Source organism: Heptranchias perlo, chromosome 35 (assembly GCF_035084215.1).
Source record: "Heptranchias perlo isolate sHepPer1 chromosome 35, sHepPer1.hap1, whole genome shotgun sequence".
Classification (NCBI taxonomy): Eukaryota; Metazoa; Chordata; class Chondrichthyes; order Hexanchiformes; family Hexanchidae; genus Heptranchias; species Heptranchias perlo.
The window spans coordinates 17384473-17402351 of NC_090359.1; the positions used below are offsets into that span (position 1 = coordinate 17384473).

Genomic DNA, 17879 nt, shown 5'->3' on the forward strand with positions numbered 1-17879 from the left:
AATCTGCGTCCGTTGGTTGCCGACCCTCCCGCCAGTGGGTGAAGTTTCTCCTTATTCACTCGATCAAAACCCCTCTTAATTTTGAACACGTGGATTACTTCTACCCTTAACCTTCATTGCTCGAAGCAGAACAATCCCAGGTTCTCGAGTCTCTCCACACAACTAAACCCCATCCCTGGTATAATTCTGGTAAATCTCCTCTCCATCCTCTCCAAGACCTTGACATCCTTAATAAGTTATAGTGCCCAGAATTGGACACATTACTTCAGATGAGGCCTGAACAATGATTTATAAACGTTTAACATAACTTCCTTGCTTTTGTACTCTATTTCTCTATTATTAAGCCAAGGAACCGGATGCTGTTTTAACGGTTTCACCAACTTGTGCTGCCACATTCAAAGATGTTGATGAAAACTGTCGAAACTTAACACTATACAAATGCATTAACACCCAAACAAGTAGTACAAGGAGAAACTTTATTGAACCCCAACTTGTATACAAGTGGATGTGCACCTCAAACAATGGTTGAGGGTGCAACTTCGCCGAGTCAATGAATCAGTTCATGTTTATACAATTCATGAGGCAACGCCCACCTGTTACAGAATATGGGCGTACACGTACATTCTTTATTCGCTCAGGTAGTTGGTCAATCAAGTAGTGAGCCAGCCGCCGAACATCCATAGACATCACGTAGGCCTGAGCAGATGTCAGCTATTTACTTTCTCTCTGCATTCCTGTTCCTTGTTATCAGTAAGTCTGGAGCCAGTCTCAAGGCTTCATGGCCATTCATCAACTCTATTATTATTATATTCTGTCCTTCTCTCAAGGAAGGCCTGGCTGTGCTAGGCCGAATTATCAACATACCAAGGCTCAAACGCAATTACACAATTGTGCTTACTTTGTGTTTGTGGCTAATCCTATCATGTGAGTTAATAAAGAGTTAATATGGTCAAGTATCCCGTCATGCACTTCCACAAAATTACCAGTAACACATTGGGTGAGAACGAATAACAGAGCACAGGCCGGGATGGCGGAGAGAGACAGAGACACGTGTTGTGATCTGTAACTTTTTATAAACACTTCAGTTTATTTCACTCCGTGTGCAACACCGTGCGATCTCCCCTGGTGTGTCAGCTTTCAGTGTTTATACAGAGTGTAATATATTGAATTGTCTCTTGGATCAGAAGGAGTGGTAGACGGGGGTCTGTGTGCGGAGGGTTCGGGGGGTGAGCTCTGATTCCCGCCCTCTTCTGGATTGAAAGGAGAAAAGAATGAATGAGAGAGAGAAGTGATGTGGGAGAAGGGATGATGGAAGAATTTGTCCGTGAACTTAATTAAAGTGGCCAAAAATAAGATAATATTAAGATATCATCAGCAGAACATTAATACAAGCTGTAAAACAAAAGAAAAATACTGCAGATGATGGAAATCTGAAGTAAAAACAGAAAATGCTGGAAATACTCAGCAGGTCAGGCAGCATCTGTGGAGAGAGTTCTGATGAAATGTCATCGGCCTGAAAGGATGTTTCTCTCTCCACAGATGCTGCCTGACCTGCTGAGTGTTTCCCGCATTTTCTGTTTTTATTATTAATATAACCTGAGCTCTCTCGAGCGTTCATTGGTCGATTCACTGATAAAGCTGGGAATTGAGGGGAAGCTGGTTCATGGCGAACCCCAGCTCTGAATCCCCCCGGCAGAGAGTTCAAGGAATGTTTAATATAAATGAGATTCAACGAGAGTCTCAGAAAATCTCTCCTTGATAGTCGGTCTCATTCTCCCGAAGTGAGGAATGAGCGGGAGGGGTTATATTTTATTCCAAGAGGAAGTCTCAAAGTGCAGTTCACAGTGGGGCTGAAACAGCTGAATTGGGCGAGCGTTCAACAGAAAATGTAAAGGTTCCTGGTTCGATCCCGGGTTTCAGCAGTTTTCTGTTATTTTGTTTCTTCTTCTATGGGCCGATTCTCAAACATTTATTTACACTGACATTTTTACCCGACACTGAACGGTTGGGGATGGAATAGAGAGACATCAAGGATGTCTGTATTTAGCTTTTTTTCTCAATTTCCTTCTGCCTTTCTCTCTGGTTTTTGTCTCTCTCGGTGCTCGATGAACATTTGATTTGATGCATTTGTCCTAAACTGATGCCCTTTCCACATCTCAGGGCGGTCAGACACGCTCTGTCTGTCTGTTACTGCTTGTGACCATTAACGGGAACAGGCCGCGAGTTAAACATTTATCAGCAAACCGCCAGAGAGATAACACAGCGGGAATAAAACACATTGCCTCACATTGTTAGACACCGAGTGACACAGATTGGAATGTGTGTCAGTAAACAGACCCGGAAAACAGAGTCCGAGAAAGGAAAGAAATAGAGAGATAGAAAAGAGTCATAAAAAGAAAGAAAACCCTTTCTCCACCCCAACAACAAAAACAACTTGCATTTATATCGCGCCTTTAACGGAGTAAAACGTCCCAAGGCGCTTCACAGGAGCGATTATCAAACAAAATGTGACACGGAGCCACATAAGGAGATATTGGGACAGGTGAGGTAGGTTTTAAGTGTCTTAAGGGAGGAGAGAGAGGTCGAGAGGCGGGGAGGTTTATGGAGGGAAATCCAGAGCTTTGGGCCCAGTCGGTTGAAGGCACGGCCGCCAATGGTGGAGCGATGAAAATCGTGGATGCGCAAGAGGCCTATTTTTTCATGCCCTCTCTTTGCTTTCCTATTTTCCTTTTTAATTTCACCAACGTTTAATGATTTCTCACCATTTAAAACATATTCTGTTCTTTTATTCTTCCCATCAAAGTGAATAACCTCACATTTCCCCACATTATACTCCATCTGCCACCTTCTTGCCCACTCACTTAACCTGTCTATATCCCTTTGCAGACACTTTGTGTCCTCCTCACAGTTTACTTTCCTATCTATCTTTGTATCGTCAGCAAACGTGGACACATTGCACTCGGTCCCTTCATCTAAGTCGTTAATATAGATTGCAAATAGCTGACGCCCAAAAACGGCCGGCATTGCTCTCTGTTCAGTCAAGAGGAACTTCCCTGCCTGGAAATTGGTCCCAGCCTTGTTGAGGTACAACCCGTCCATCTTGTGCAGGTCTTTAATATTAATCAATGCACAATGAGGCCCCGGTAAAGCGAGTATCTCTCCACAGATACTGTCTGACCTGCTGAGTGTTGCCAGCAGTTTCAGGGTTTATTTTTGAGCTTTCACTATCGCAGTTTTCCTGACAACCTGCAACTTGCCTCAAGGGCGCAGCTTCAAGAACAACTTTCTTGTGCTCTTCTCACACACAAGATCGCACTTTACTTTCCGACACACGCGCTTTAAAATCTGCCGTTTCCACACACAGCGTCCTGCGCCACGAGAATTTGAAAGACCTTCTGCTCATGGCCTGTACTCGCTCCTTTTTCCCCACAGGCGCTCTTTACATTTATCCTCTACTTGATTCAATCTCACGCTTCAACAGAACGATTATGATCAAGGCGGAACACTTCCGATCTTACTGCACCGCCCCAACTTGCCAAATGTGCACCTTTCAACCGCCATTCACAGCTCTGTCGCGCTGCCCGTCACTCACACAACTCAACTGTTTAGAGAAAAGAGCCAACAAGCATCAAAACAAAAACCAGTTCATCAGTTACCATCCCCTGGATCATAGGATCACCCAAGTGAATTTCGTGAACATTCGGGCGGCTGTCTTTCCAGAGACCAGCCCTGCTTTCGTCGTGTTTGTCTGTCGAGCGGTCACGCAGATCGAAATATGTGGACTGGTTTCAAGGCACAAATGAACATTGGTGCGAATGGGACATGTGCCCAATAGAAACGGCGGTCGGAGCAGAACAAACTTAAAGGCATAAGATCGTGAAAGTGAATGTTAGAGTCGGCAATGTTCATGAAATGGAAGGAGGAAAGTAAAGGCGGCCTATTGACTGTGGAAGGAAGAAAAAGCTGGGAGAAGAGGCGGGTTTGAACGACGGCACATGAAGTACAGGCATGTGAGAGTGCTGGGATTTGATGGAATATTTGGTTTTATTTCATGCATTAAAGATTGATATATTCCTGCATTCGATGAGCAAGAGAGGCAGAAGACAAAAACTATGCCGTGACTCGGATTCGAACCGAGGTTGCTGCGGCCACAACGCAGAGTACTAACCACTATACGATCACGGCGCCACACCACAACTGGAACTGCTCTACCTGTGATATTTATAAAGCTCCTTTAAGGTAGCAAAAGATCGCAAGGGGCTTCACAGTCACGTTTTCAAACAAAATTTGACACTGAACCACATGAGGAGATATCAGAAGCAAAATACTGCAGATGCTGGAAATTTGAAAAAAAAACAGAAAATGTTGTAAATAATCAGCAAGTCAGGCAGCATCTGTGGAGAGAGAAACAGAGTTAACGTTTCAGGTCGATGATCCGTCGTCAGAACTGGAAAAGGTTGAAGATTAAACAGAAATTGTGCACTTTGATTGATACTTCACGTTATTCACATCTTACACTCGCAACACCTCCGGCCGCCAATCAGGACTTTGCTGATTTGAGCAGAGTTCAGCGAGCAATGCAAAATTCATCCACCGTGGCTTCGGATTGGACTGAAACCCAGGACTTCTGGATGAATATAATGAAGGAACCAACACATCAAACGGTAAATGCAATAATGGCGCGGATGGGATAAAAACCATGCGTGGAGAGAGAGGTCGAGAGTGAGCATGTGGCGGTGCGTGGCGTTGAGCGTGGATCTCAGGAAGCGGCGGGAGCAGTGGTTGGAGGAACGCTGAATATCATGGAGATATCTGGAATCATGGGTGGATCCGAAACATGAAGGGTGGAATTTAAGTTGGAATCCACGTGGAATAAGTCGGAGCCGGACACAGTTGCTGAGAAAGTGAGTTTCAGTAGAAACCTGATCAAACACTCTCTCTTCAGCAGCACCGACTCTCTCTACTTCAGAGCTGTCCTGGTCCGCAGTTCCATTTCATCCTTCGCCTCATCCGGCGCTTCAACAAAAAACTTTTTTCCTTCCTTTTAGATGTCAAGGACCGCAAGTTTCAACAACTCTTAGATACCAACACCCCTCCCGATCCTTCTTCCCCTTCACTTTCCTCTGACCCCATCCCTCCCTCCAATCTCTTTGTCGTGTTTTCACCATTCCCTCTGACCTTCCCCTCTCTGACCCCGAACGTCAGTCCTCAGCAAAGGCTTCAGTTTCATCCCCTTACGCCCCCACCTCAATGGGTTTCGAGCTCGACACGATGCTGAGCTCTTCTTCCGTCGCCTTCACCTCCGCGCCCATTTCTTTGGCCAGGAGTCTTCCCCCCGCACAGCGGACCCTGTCTCCCATCTTCAGATTTCTCATTCCACCTGGACCCCTCCCTCTATCCTGTTACCCCCTCTTGATCTTTCCATTGGGAACTGCCGGCGTTACATCGGCCGTCTCAATTTCTTTACTCCCCTCACTCACTCTAACCTCCCTCCATCTGAACTCGCAGCACTCCGTTCTCTCAGGTCCAACCCTGACATTGTCATTAAACCTGCTGACAATGGCGGCGCTCTTGTTGTTGTGAGGCGAACAGACCTCTACCTAGCGGCAGCTGAACGCCAACTCTCCGATACCTCCTCCTACCTCCCCTTGGAGCGTGATCCCACCACCGAACATCAAGCCATAGTTTCCCAGGCCGTCAATGACCTCATCTCCTCTGGAGATCTTCCTCCACAAGGCCTCCACCTCATTGTCCCCCAACCCCGCTTCTAACTCCTTCCAAGATCCACATGCAGAACTGACCCATGAGATCCATCGTCTCAGCCTGTTCGTGCCCCCGGATAATTATTTCTTCCTAGTTTGACTCTACTTTCTCTCCCCTCGTCCAGTCTATTCCGACCAATATCCACGAATCTTACAACTCCATGCGCCACTTGAACAATTTCTAGTTCCCCGGCCCTAACTGTCTCCTTTTCACCATGGACTTCCAGTCCGTCTACACCTCCACCACCACCCCCCCCCACCCCCACCCCCAACAACAGGACGGCCTGCGGGCCCTCCGCCTATTCCATGAACGAAGGCCCAACCTATCCCCATCCTCCGCCACTCTCCTCCGTCTGGCTGAACTTGTTCTTACTTTGGACAACTTCTCCTTTGACTCCACTCACTTTCTCCAAATGAAAGATGTCACTATGGGAACTCATGTGGGTCCGAGCTATGCCTGACTTTTTCTGGGGGATACGTGGAAGATTCTTTGTTCCAGTACTAGTCAGTTCCCCTCACCTCTTTTTCTGGTACATCGATGTTGCTTCCTGCTCTCGCCCCAATCAAGTTCGCTTCCAATTTCCACCCTCCCCTCGCCTTCACACGGTCCATCTCTGAACCTTCCATTCCCTTCCTCGACTTCTCTATCTCCATTTCCGGGGATGGTCTGTCAACCAATATCTGTTATAAGGCCACCGACCCCAACAGCTACCTTGATTACACTTCATCCCACCCCGCTTCCTGTAAGGACTCTATTCTGTTCTCCCAGTTTCTCCATCTCCGTCGTGTCTGTTCTGATGATGCCACCATCCACACAAATGCTTCCGATCTGTCTTCCTTTTTCCTCAATCGAGGATTCCCCTCCACTGCAGTTGACTGGGCCCTCGACTGTGTCGGTCCTATTGACTCCACTTCTGCCCTTGCCTCTTCCCCTCCCTCCCTCCCAGAACCATGATAGGGTCCCCCTTGTCCTTACCTTCCACCTCACCAGCCTCCACATTCAATGTATGAACCTCCGCCATTTCCTCCACGTACAAGCGCGATGCCACCACCAAAAACATCTTCCCCTCCCCTCCCTTTTCAGCCTTCATAATGGACCGCTCCCTCCACAACACCCTGGTCCACTCTTCCATCACCCCAAACACCCGCTCTCCTCCCCACGGTACCTTCCGACTCGAGCGCAGGAGATGCAACACCTGCCCTTTCACCTCCTCCCTTCCCACCTTCCAGGGCCCCAAACATTCCTTCCAGGTGAAACAGCGATTTATTTGTAATAGCTTTGCTGAACACCTCCGCTCGGTCCACAAGCGTGAACCTGAGCTTCCGGTCTGTTGCCATTTTAATTCCCCGTACCAATCCCACTCTGACCTCTCTGTCCTCGGCCTCCGACTCCGTTCCAATGAAGCTCAACATAAGCTCGAGAAACAGCACCTCATCTTTCGATCAGGCTCTGTACAACCTTCTGAACTCAACATGGATTTCAATAACTTCAGATCATAAACACTGATCACATTTTTTCGGAGATCAAGTGCTGGTTATGGTTCTAATGTTGCCATTTACAGCTCCTCTTGACCCATCTTTTGTTTCTTTACTTGTCCCATTACCACCCTCCTTGACTTGCACCATCATCCCTTTTGTTATTTAATCACTCCTGCCCTCCACCCTATCAGAGACCTTCCCTTTTGTTATTTCCTCCCCTCCCCTTCCTCCCCCATCCCTTTTCCTGACTCTGTACTTGCTTAAAAACTGTTTCATCTTCAACCTTTTCCATTTCTGACGAAGGATCATCGACCTGAAACGTTAACTCTGTTTCTCTCTCCACAGACGCTGCCTGACTTGCTGATTATTTACAGCATTTTCTGTTTTTATTTCAAATTTCCAGCATCTGCAGTATTTTGCTTCTAATATCTCCTCATGTGGCTCGGGGTCAAATTTTGTTTAAATACGCTGCTGTGAAGCGCCTTGGGACGTTTTGCTACGTTAAAGGTAAATAGTACAGACTAAGTTTGCACAGGTGGGATGTGGTGCCGTGATCGTATAGTGGTTAGTACTCTGTGTTGTGCGCTGCTTCTTTTGTCTTCTGCCTCTCATGCTAATAGAATGCAGTCATCTTTGATACGTGAAAGCAAATCTAATATTCTATCAAATCCCAGCACTCTCACATGCCTGTACTTAATGTTCCACAGTTCAAACCCGCCTCTTCTCCCAGCTTTTTCTTCCTTCCACAGTCAATAGGCCGGCTTGACTTTCCTCCTTCCATTTCATGGACACTTTCCTGCTCCATTGCCGACTCTAACATTCACTTTCACGATCTCACGCCTTCAAGTTTGCTCTGCTCCGACCGCTGTTTCTATTGGGCACATGTCCCATTCACACCAATGTTTATTTGTGCCTTGAAACCAGTCGATACATTTCGATCTGCGTGACCGCTCGACAGACAAACACGACGAAAGCAGGGCTGGTCTCTGGAAAGACAGCCGCCCGGATGTTCACGAAATTTACTTGTGGAATCTTGTGATCCAGGGGATGGTAACTGAAGAACTGGTTTTTCTTCTGATGTTTGTTGGCTCTTTTCTCTCAGCAGTTGAGTTGCGTGAGTGACGGGCAGCGCTGCAGAGCTGCGAATGGCGGTTGAAAGGTGCACATTTGGCAAGTTGGGGCGGTGCAGTAAGATCGGAAGTGTTCCGCTTTGATCTTAATAGTTCTGTTGAAATTTGTGATTGAATCGAGTAGAGGATAAATGTAAAGAGCGCCTGTGGCGAAAAAGGAGCGATTACAGGCCATGAGCGAAAGATCTTTCAAATTCTCGTGGCGCAGGACGCTGTGTGTGGAAACGGCAGATTTTAAAGCGCGTGTGTCGGAAAGTAAAGTGCGATCTTGTGTGTGAGAAGAGCCCAAGAAAGTTGTTCTTGAAGCTGCGCCCTTGAGGCAAGTTGCAGGTTGTCAGGAAAACTGCTATAGTGAAAGCTCGAAAATAAACCCAGAAACTACTGGCAACACTCAGCAGGTCAGGCAACATCTGTGGAGAGATATTCGCTTTCCCCGGGCCTCATTGTGCATTGATTAATATTAAAGACCTGCACAAGATGGACGTGTTGCACCTCAACAAGGCTGGGACGAATTTCAAAGCAGGGAAGTTCCTCTTAACTGAACAGAGAGCAATGCCGGCCGTTTTTGGGTGTCAGCTATTTTCAATCTGTATTAACGACTTGGATGGAGGGACCTAGTGCAATGTGTCCAAGTTTGCTGACGATACAAAGCAAGATGGGAAAGTAAACTGTGAGGAGGACACAACGTGTCTGCAAAGAGATATAGACAGGTTAAGTGAGTGGGCAAGAAGGCGGCAGATGGAGTATAATGTGTGGAAATGTGAGGTTATTCACTTTGATGGGAAGAATAAAAGAACAGAATATGTTTTAAATGGTGAGAAATAATTAAATGTTGGTGAATTTAAAAAGGAAAATAGGAAAGCAAAGAGAGGGCATTAAAAAATACTGGCAAGTAAAATTGAGGAAAACCCAAAATATTTTATAAATACATAAAGAGCAAGAGGATAACTAAGGAAAGAGTAGGGCCTATTAGAGGCCAAAAAGATAACCTATTCGTGGAGGTGGAAGACGTGGGAATGGTTCGCAATGAATAATTTGCGTCTGTCTTCGCAAAAGAGGGGGACGATGCAGAGATTGTAGTTAAGGAGGAGGAATGTGAAATATTGGATGGGATAAACATAATGAGAGAGTAAGTATTAAGGGGTTTAGCATCTTTGAAAGTAGATAAATTGCCAGGCTCGGATGAAATGTATCCCAGGCTGTTGAAAGAAGCAAGGGAGGAAATAAGGGAGGTTCTGACCATCATTTTCCAATCGTCCCTGGCTACAGGCATGGTGTCGGAGGATTGGAGGACTGCTAAAGTTGGCCGTTCTTTAATAATGGAGAAAAGGACAGACCCAGTAAATACAGGCCAGTCAGTCTAACCTCGGTGGTGGGCAAATTATTGGAATCAATTCTGAGGGACAGCATGAACCTTCATTTGGAAAGGCACGGATTAATCAAGGACAGTCAACATGGATTTGTTAAGCGAAGGTTTTGTCTGACTGACTTGATTGAATTTTTTGTGCAGGTGACAACGAGGGTTGGTGAGGGCCATGCGTTTGATGTAGTGTACATGGATTTTAGCAAGGCTTTTGACAAGGTCCCACATGGCAGACTGGTCAAAAAAATAAAAGCCCATGGGATCCAGGGGAAAGTGGCAAATTGGATTCAAAATTCGCTGAGTGGCAGGAAGCAAAGGGTCATGGTTGACGGATTGTGACTGGAAGGCTGTTTCCATTGGGGTTCACGGGGTTCAGTACTCGGTCCCTTGCTTTTTGTGGTATATATTAATGATTTAGACTTAAATGTAGCGGGCATGATTAAGAAGTTGGCAGATGATACAAACATTGGCCGTGTGGTTAATAGTGAGGACGAAAGCAGTAGAATGCAAAAAGATATCAGTGGACTGGTCAGGTGGGCAGACAAGTGGCAAATGGAATTCAATCCAGAAACGTGTGAGGTAATGCATTTGGGGAGGTCAAACAAGGCAAGGGAATACACAATAAATGGGAGAATACTAAGAGGTGTGGAGGGAGAGAGAGACCTTGGAGTGTGTGTCCACTGATCCCTGAAGGTAGCAGGACAGGTAGATAAGTTGGTTAAGGAGTCATACGGAATACTTTCCTTTATTAGCCGAGGCATAGAATATTAGAGCAGGGAAGTTATGCTAGAACTGTATAAAACACTAGTTAGGCCACAGCTTGAGTACTGTGCACAGTTGTGGTCACCACATTACAGCAAAGATGTGATTGCACTTGAGAGGGTACAAAGGAGATTTATGAGGATGTTGTCAGGACTGGAGAATTTTAGCTATGGGGAAAGATTGGACAGGCTGGGGTTGTTTTCTTTGGAACAGAGGAGCCTGAGGTGTGGTTTAATTGAGGTGTATAAAATTATGAGGGGCCTGGATAGAATGGACAGGAAGGACCTATTTCCCTTAGCAGAAGGCGCATTTAGCAGGGGATTGGTCGGAGGATTAGAGATGAGCTGAGGAAAACAAAATTCACTCAGAGGGTGGTGGGGTTCTGGAACTCACTTCCTGAAAGGGTGGTAGAGGCAGAAACCATCATCACATTTAAAAAGTACTTGGATATGCACTTGAATTGCAGTAACCTAAAGGGCTACGGACCAAGTGCTGGAAAGTGGGATTAGGCGGGGTGGCTCTTTTACGACCTGTAGAGACATGATGGCCTAAATGGCCTCCATCTGTGTCATAAAAGGAGAATTGGATAAATACTTGAGTATCTCTCCACAGATACGACCTGACCTGCTGAGTGTTGCCAGCGGTTTCTGGGTTTATTTTTGAGCTTTCACGATAGCAGTTTTCCTGACAACCTGCAACTTGCCTCAAGGGCGCAGCTTCAAGCACAACTTTCTTGTGCTCTTCTCACACACAAGATCGCTCCTTACTTTCCGACACACGCGCTTTAAAATCTGCTGTTTCCGCACACAGCGTCCTGCGCCACGAGAATTTGAAAGACCTTTCGCTCATGGCCTGTAATCGCTCCTTTTCCCCCACAGGCGCTCTTTACATTTATCCTCTACTCGATTCAATCGCACGCTTCAATAGAACTATTAAGATCAAGGCGGAACACTTCCGATCTTATTGCACCGCCCCAACTTGCCAAATGTGCACCTTTCAACCGCCATTCGCAGCTCTGGAGCGCTGCCCGTCGCTCACGCAACTCAACTGCTGAGAGAAAAGAGCCAACAAGCATCAAAACAAAAACCAGTTCTTCAGTTACCATCCCCTGGATCACAAGATTCCCCAAGTAAATTTCGTTAACAATCGGGCGGCTGTCTTTCCAGAGACCAGCCCTGCTTTCGTCGTGTTTGTCTGTCGAGCGGTCACGCCGATCGAAATGTATCGACTGGTTTCACGGCACAAATGAACATTGGTGTGAATGGGACATGTGCCCAATAGAAACAGCGGTCGCAAACTGTGAAAGTGAATGTTAGAGTCGGCAATGCCGCAGGAAAGTGTCCATGAAATGGAAGGAGGAAAGGAAAGGCGGCCGATTGACTGTGGAAGGAAGATAAAGCTGGTAGAAGAGGTGGGTTTGAACTGTGGAACATCAAGTACAGGCATGTGAGAGTGCTGGGATTTGATGGAATAAATAGGTTTTCGCCACCAACCAAAAATGTTTTTCTCATGTGTTCAATATTGATATATTGTTGCATTATATTCGCACGCGCGGGAGAGAACAAAAGGAGCAGCGCACACTATGCCGTGACTCGGATTCGAACCGAGGTTGCTGCGGCCACAACGTAGAGTACTAACCACTATACGATCACGGCGCCTCACGTCAATCGGTGAGTTTCTGCCCGAACTATTTAAATAGCACCATTAACGTAGCGAACCGTCCCAAGGCGCTTCACAGGAGATTTTGAACAAAATTTGACCCCGAGCCACAGAAGGAGATCTCAGAAGCAAAATACTGCCGATGCTGGAAATTTGAAATAAAACCAGAAAATGCTGTAAATAATCAGCAAGTCAGGCAGCGTCTGTGGAGAGAGAAACAGAGTTAACTTTTCAGGTCGATGACCCTTGATCAGAAATCGAAAAAGTTGAAGATTAAGCAGTTTTTAAGCAAGTCCAGCGTCAGGAAAAGGGATGGGGGAGGAAGGGGACGGGAGGAAAGAACAAAAGGGAAGGTCTCTGATAGGGTGGAGGGCAGGAGTGATTAAATAACAAAAGGGATGATGGTGCAAGGCAAGGAGGGTGGTAGTGGGACAAGTAAAGAAACAAAAGATGGGTCAAGAGGAGCTGCAAATGGCAAAATTAGAACCACAATCAGCACTTGCTGTCCGAAAAAATGTGAGCAGTGTTTATGATCTGAAGTTATTGAAATCAATGTTGAGTTCAGAAGGTTGTAAAGAGCCTGATCGAAAGATGAGGTGCTGTTTCTCGAGCTTATGTTGAGCTTCATTGGAACGGAGTAAGAGGCCGAGGACAGAGAGGTCAGAGTGGGAGTGGGACGGGGAATTAAAATGGCAAGCGACCGGAAGCTCAGGGTCACGCTTGTGGACTGAGCGGAGGTGTTCAGCAAAGCGATTACAAATAAATCGCTGTTTCACCTGGAAGGAATGTTTGGGACCCTGGAATGTGGGAAGGGAGGAGGTGAAAGGTCAGGTGTTGCATCTCCTGCACTCGCATGGGAAGGTGCCGAGGGGAGGAGAGCGAGTGTTGGGGGTGATGGAAGAGTGGACCAGGGTTTCCTGGAGGGAGCGGTCCCTTCGGAAGGCTGAAAGGGGAGGGGAGGGGAAGATGTTTGTGGTGATGGTGGAAGTGGCGGAGGATGATACGTTGAATGTGGAGGCTGGTGGGGTGGAAGGTAAGGACAAGGGGACCTACCGTGGTTCTGGGAGGGAGTGGAATGGATAAGGACAGAAGTGCAGGAAATAGGACGGACACAGTCGAGGCCCAGTCAACTGCAGTGGAGGGGAATCCTCTGTTGAGGAAAAAGGAAGACATATCAGAACAGACGCGACGGAGAAAGAAAAACTGTGAGAATGGGATAGAAACAGCGGTCGTAGCAGAACAAATGAGATCGTGAAAGTGAATGTTAGAGTCGGCAATGCCGTAGGAAAGTGTCCCTGAAATGGAAGGAGGAAAGGAAAGCCGGCCTATTGATTATGGAAGGAAGAAAAAGCCTGGAGAACAGACCGTTTTGAACTGTGGAACATCAAGTCCAGGCATGTGAGAGTGCTGGGATTTGAAGGAATGGATAGGTTTTCACCAGCAACAAAAAAAATTTCTTTCATGTGCTAAAGATTGATTTCTTGCTGCATTCTATTCACAAATGTGGCAGAGGACAAAAGAGGTAAACAAAACTGTACTGTAACTCGGATTCCTGCGACCACAACGCAGAGTATGGACCAGGATACGATCACGGCGACGCACATCAGCTGTGGCAGTCGTGCCCGAACAACAGCAATGTCGCGCACGGTACTGGTTGGAAAAGAAGGATGTTTGGTAATGTGGTTAAATTCTGGCAGTGGTGGGATCGGAACCCATATCCCTAGAGAGACTGGAGTTTTAATCCCTCGCCTTAGGCCACGCTACCAGTTGATAGCATTTCCTCATAATTTGCTATCTAATGATTGAAATGCGGCTTTCTTGCTTTTTGACCTTTGAGTCGAGGATTTTCCATTGAACGAATAAAATAAATGGGCTTTCTGAGCAATGTTCATGCGACGAGGTGACCGAGTGGTTGAGGTGATGGATTCCTAATCCACTGTGCTCTGCACGCATGGTTTTTATCCCATCCGCGCCATTATTGCATTTACCGTTTGATGTGTTGGTTCCTTCCTTGTATTCATCCAGAAGTCCTGGGCCTCGGTCCAATCCGAAGCCACGGTGGATGAACTTTGCATTGCTCGCTGAACTCTGCTCAAATCTGCAAAGTCCTGAGGTGTTGCGAGTGTAAGATGTGAATAACGTGAAGTATCAATCAAAGTGCACAATGACGCCCCGGGAAAGCGAGTATCTCTCCACAGATACTGCGATTTATTTATTTATCCAACTGTCATTGGCGAAATGACCGAATGTGTTTCTTTATATATCTGTATGGGTAAGGAAAACCCTATTTTGATCATTTCCAGGAAACAGTCAAGTACATAAATTAGTTTGTCAAACTCATAACGACCGCTGGGATTTGCTGATTGAAAATTTCAATGGAAATTGAGACCGTCACTCAGTATTGGAAAAAATATACCCGCTGGGGTTTCGGGGTTGTTATCGGTTTATTTATATCACTGAGGAACCCAATTTAAACGAGGTGAAGGTGGAAATCTAACGATGGATTTAAAATTTATCACCTTAACCACTGATCAGTTAAAATCGCAATGAGTGATCGCTCGGTAACACAGCGTGCATCCAGCCCCCAACCCGTCTCCGTTCAATCATATTCTGATTGTGACAATCACCTGTTTAATTTTTTTTCTGTTCTATTTTTCTCTGTAGTTTTGTAAGAAGAAGACAGCCGAAGACATAAAATTAAAAGTTGGCGTCTTAAAAATGGTTCCCCCCTGTCGGGAAATTAAACCCCGGACGAAGGCGGGGCAACTCACCACGATAAGAGAGAAAGAAATAACAGAAGAAAGACAGAGTCAGTTGTTCGTTGTCTAACAAAGAGATGGAAATGTGAAAGGTTCTTACAACAGTGGCCCGTGGACAATTAAACAAACTGTCATCAAATAAATAGTTAAAAGAAATGCACTGACACATGAAGCATGTCGAACACCATCTGGGATGAGTGCACATTCAACACAGCAGTTCCTTGTTAGTATAGTGGTGAGTGTCCCCGCCTGTCACGCTGGAGACCGGGGTTCATTTCCCCGATGAGGAGTTTATAACTTTATCGCATTTGAAAGCTTCACTTTTGTTTATCTGCAGAAAATACAGTGTGGAACTGACTCAGAGTTGACTCCCACTTGCCTCACTTTAATTTTGCTGATGTTCCAGCGGTTTTAAAATCTGCTCTCTGCGTCACTCTTCACCTCGATGTTAAACTGGATTCTGTGATGGTGGGGATCTCGAGAGGAGGCCGAGATGGATCATCCACTCGGCACTTCTGGCTGAAGATGGTTGTCTCTCTTCGTTCCTCTCTCTGTCGGTCGGCCTCTCTCTGTTTCAGGCTGGTGACTGAGACCCGGTCTGTTCACAGCGCGATTCTCCGTTTTATTTCTTGCCTATTACTGTGGTTCTCACATCGAGCTGAAGAGTGAAGCAGAGAGCAGATTTTAACATCGCTGTGAAATCAAATTTTGGAAGTGGGCAAGGCCGAGTCAGTTTTTCATTGTATTTTCCACATCCAATATTGCACATAAATGAAAGTGAAACTTTTCAAGGCAGCAATAACATCCTCATCAGAGAATGGAACACCAGTCTCCCAGGGGAAAGGCGGGGATACTCAGCACGACAGTAACAAGGAATTGGTCAAAATGGGGTTTTCATTACTTGTAAAGATATACAAAAAATACATTTGTTTCTTTTGCAAATGGCAGCTGCATAAATAAATAAATCGCAGTATCTGTGGGGAGATACTCGCTTTACCGGGGCGTCATTGTGCACTTTGATTGATACTTCACGTTATTCACATCTTACACTCGCAACACCTCCGGGCGCCAATCAGGACTTTGTTGATTTGAGCGGAGTTCAGCGAGCAATGCAAAATTCATCCACCGTGGCTTCGGATTGGACCGAGGCCCAAGACTTCTGATTGAATATTGGGAAGGAACCAACACATCAAACGGTAAATGCAATAATGGCGCGGATGGGATACAAAACCATGCGTGGAGAGCACAATGGATAAACAGACCATCACCTCAACCACTCGGTCACCTCGTCGAATGAACATTGCTCAGAAAGCCCATTTATTTTGTTCGTTCAATGGAAAATCCTGGATTCAAAGGTCAAAAAGCAAGAAAACCACATTTCAATCACCAGATAGCAGATTCTGAACAAACCAGCATCAGATGGTAGTGTGGCCGAGCGGTCTAAGGTGCTGGATTAAGGCTCCAGTCTCTTCGGGGGCGTGGGTTCGAATCCCACCACTGCCAGAATTTAAAGTGCATGCTTTTTAACCAGATTACCAAACATCCTTCTTTTCCAAGCAGCACCGTGCGCGACATTGCTGTTGTTCGGGCACGACTGCCCCACCTGATGTCCGTTGCCGTGATCCTATCGTGGTTCATACTCTGCGTTATGATCGCAGTAACTTCGGCTCGAATACGAGTTACAATACTGTTTCATTTACTCTTTCATCCTTTGCCACATTTGCTGATATAATGCAGCAAGAAATCAATCTTTAGCACATGAAATAAATATTTTTTGTTGCTGGCGGAAACCTATTTGTTCTGTCAAATCCCAGCATTCTCACATGCCTGTACTTGATGTTCCACAGTTCAAACCCACCTGTTCTCCCAGATTTTTCTTCCTTCCACAATCAATAGGCCTCCTTTACTTTCCTCCTTCCATTTCATGGGCACATCCTGAGGCATTGCCGACTCGAACATTCACTTTTACAATTTAACGCCTTCAAGTTTGCTCTGCTCCGACCGCTGTTTCTATTGGGCACATGTCCCATTCGCACCAATGTTCATTTGTGCCTTGAAACCAGTCGATACATTTCGATCTGCGTGACCGCTCGACAGACAAACACGACGAAAGCAGGGCTGGTCTCTGGAAAGACAGCCGCCCGATTGTTCACGAAATTTACTTGGGGAATCTTGTGATCCAGGGGATGGTAACTGAAGAACTGTTTTTTGTTTTGATGCTTGTTGGCTCTTTTCTCTCAGCAGTTGAGTTGCGTGAGCGACGGGCAGCGCTACAGAGCTTGGAATGGTGGTTGAAAGGTTCACATTCGGCAAGTTGGGGCGGTGCAGTAAGATCCGATGAGAGATACTCGCATTACCGGGGCGTTATTGTGCACTTTGATTGATACTTCACGTTATTCACATCTTACACTCGCAACACCTCCGGGCACCAATCAGGACGTTGCTGATTTGAGCAGAGTTCAGCGAGCAATGCAAAATTCATCCACCGTGGCTTCGGATTGGACTGAAACCCAGGACTTCTGGATGAATATAATGAAGGAACCAACACATCAAACGGTAAATGCAATAATGGCGCGGATGGGATAAAAACCATGCGTGGAGAGAGAGGTCGAGAGTGAGCATGTGGCGGTGCGTGGCGTTGAGCGTGGATCTCAGGAAGCGGCGGGAGCAGTGGTTGGAGGAACGCTGAATATCATGGAGATATCTGGAATCATGGGCGGATCCGAAACATGAAGGGTGGAATTTAAGTTGGAATCCACGTGGAATAAGTCGGAGCCGGACACAGTTGCTGAGGAAGGAGATGTGTCTGTGAAAGTGAGTTTTAGTAGAAACCTGATCAAACACTCTCTCTTCAGCAGCACCGACTCTCTCTACTTCAGAGCTGTCGTGGTCCGCAGTTCCATTTCATCCTTCGCCTCATCCGGCGCTTCAATAAAAAACTTTTTTCTTCCTTTCAGGTGTCAAG

The 17879-nt window shown here is 46.2% G+C and overlaps 2 non-coding genes across 2 annotated transcripts; one reads left to right on the plus strand and one right to left on the minus strand.

Moving 5' to 3' along the window:
• Window positions 1-4113: 4113 nt before the first annotated feature.
• trnah-gug (transfer RNA histidin (anticodon GUG)) lies at window positions 4114-4185 on the minus strand. The gene has a single exon. It is a non-coding gene; the product is annotated as a tRNA-His (tRNA).
• Window positions 4186-16335: 12150 nt separating this feature from the next.
• On the plus strand, window positions 16336-16417 carry trnal-aag (transfer RNA leucine (anticodon AAG)). Its single transcript has one exon. It is a non-coding gene; the product is annotated as a tRNA-Leu (tRNA).
• Window positions 16418-17879: the final 1462 nt, after the last annotated feature.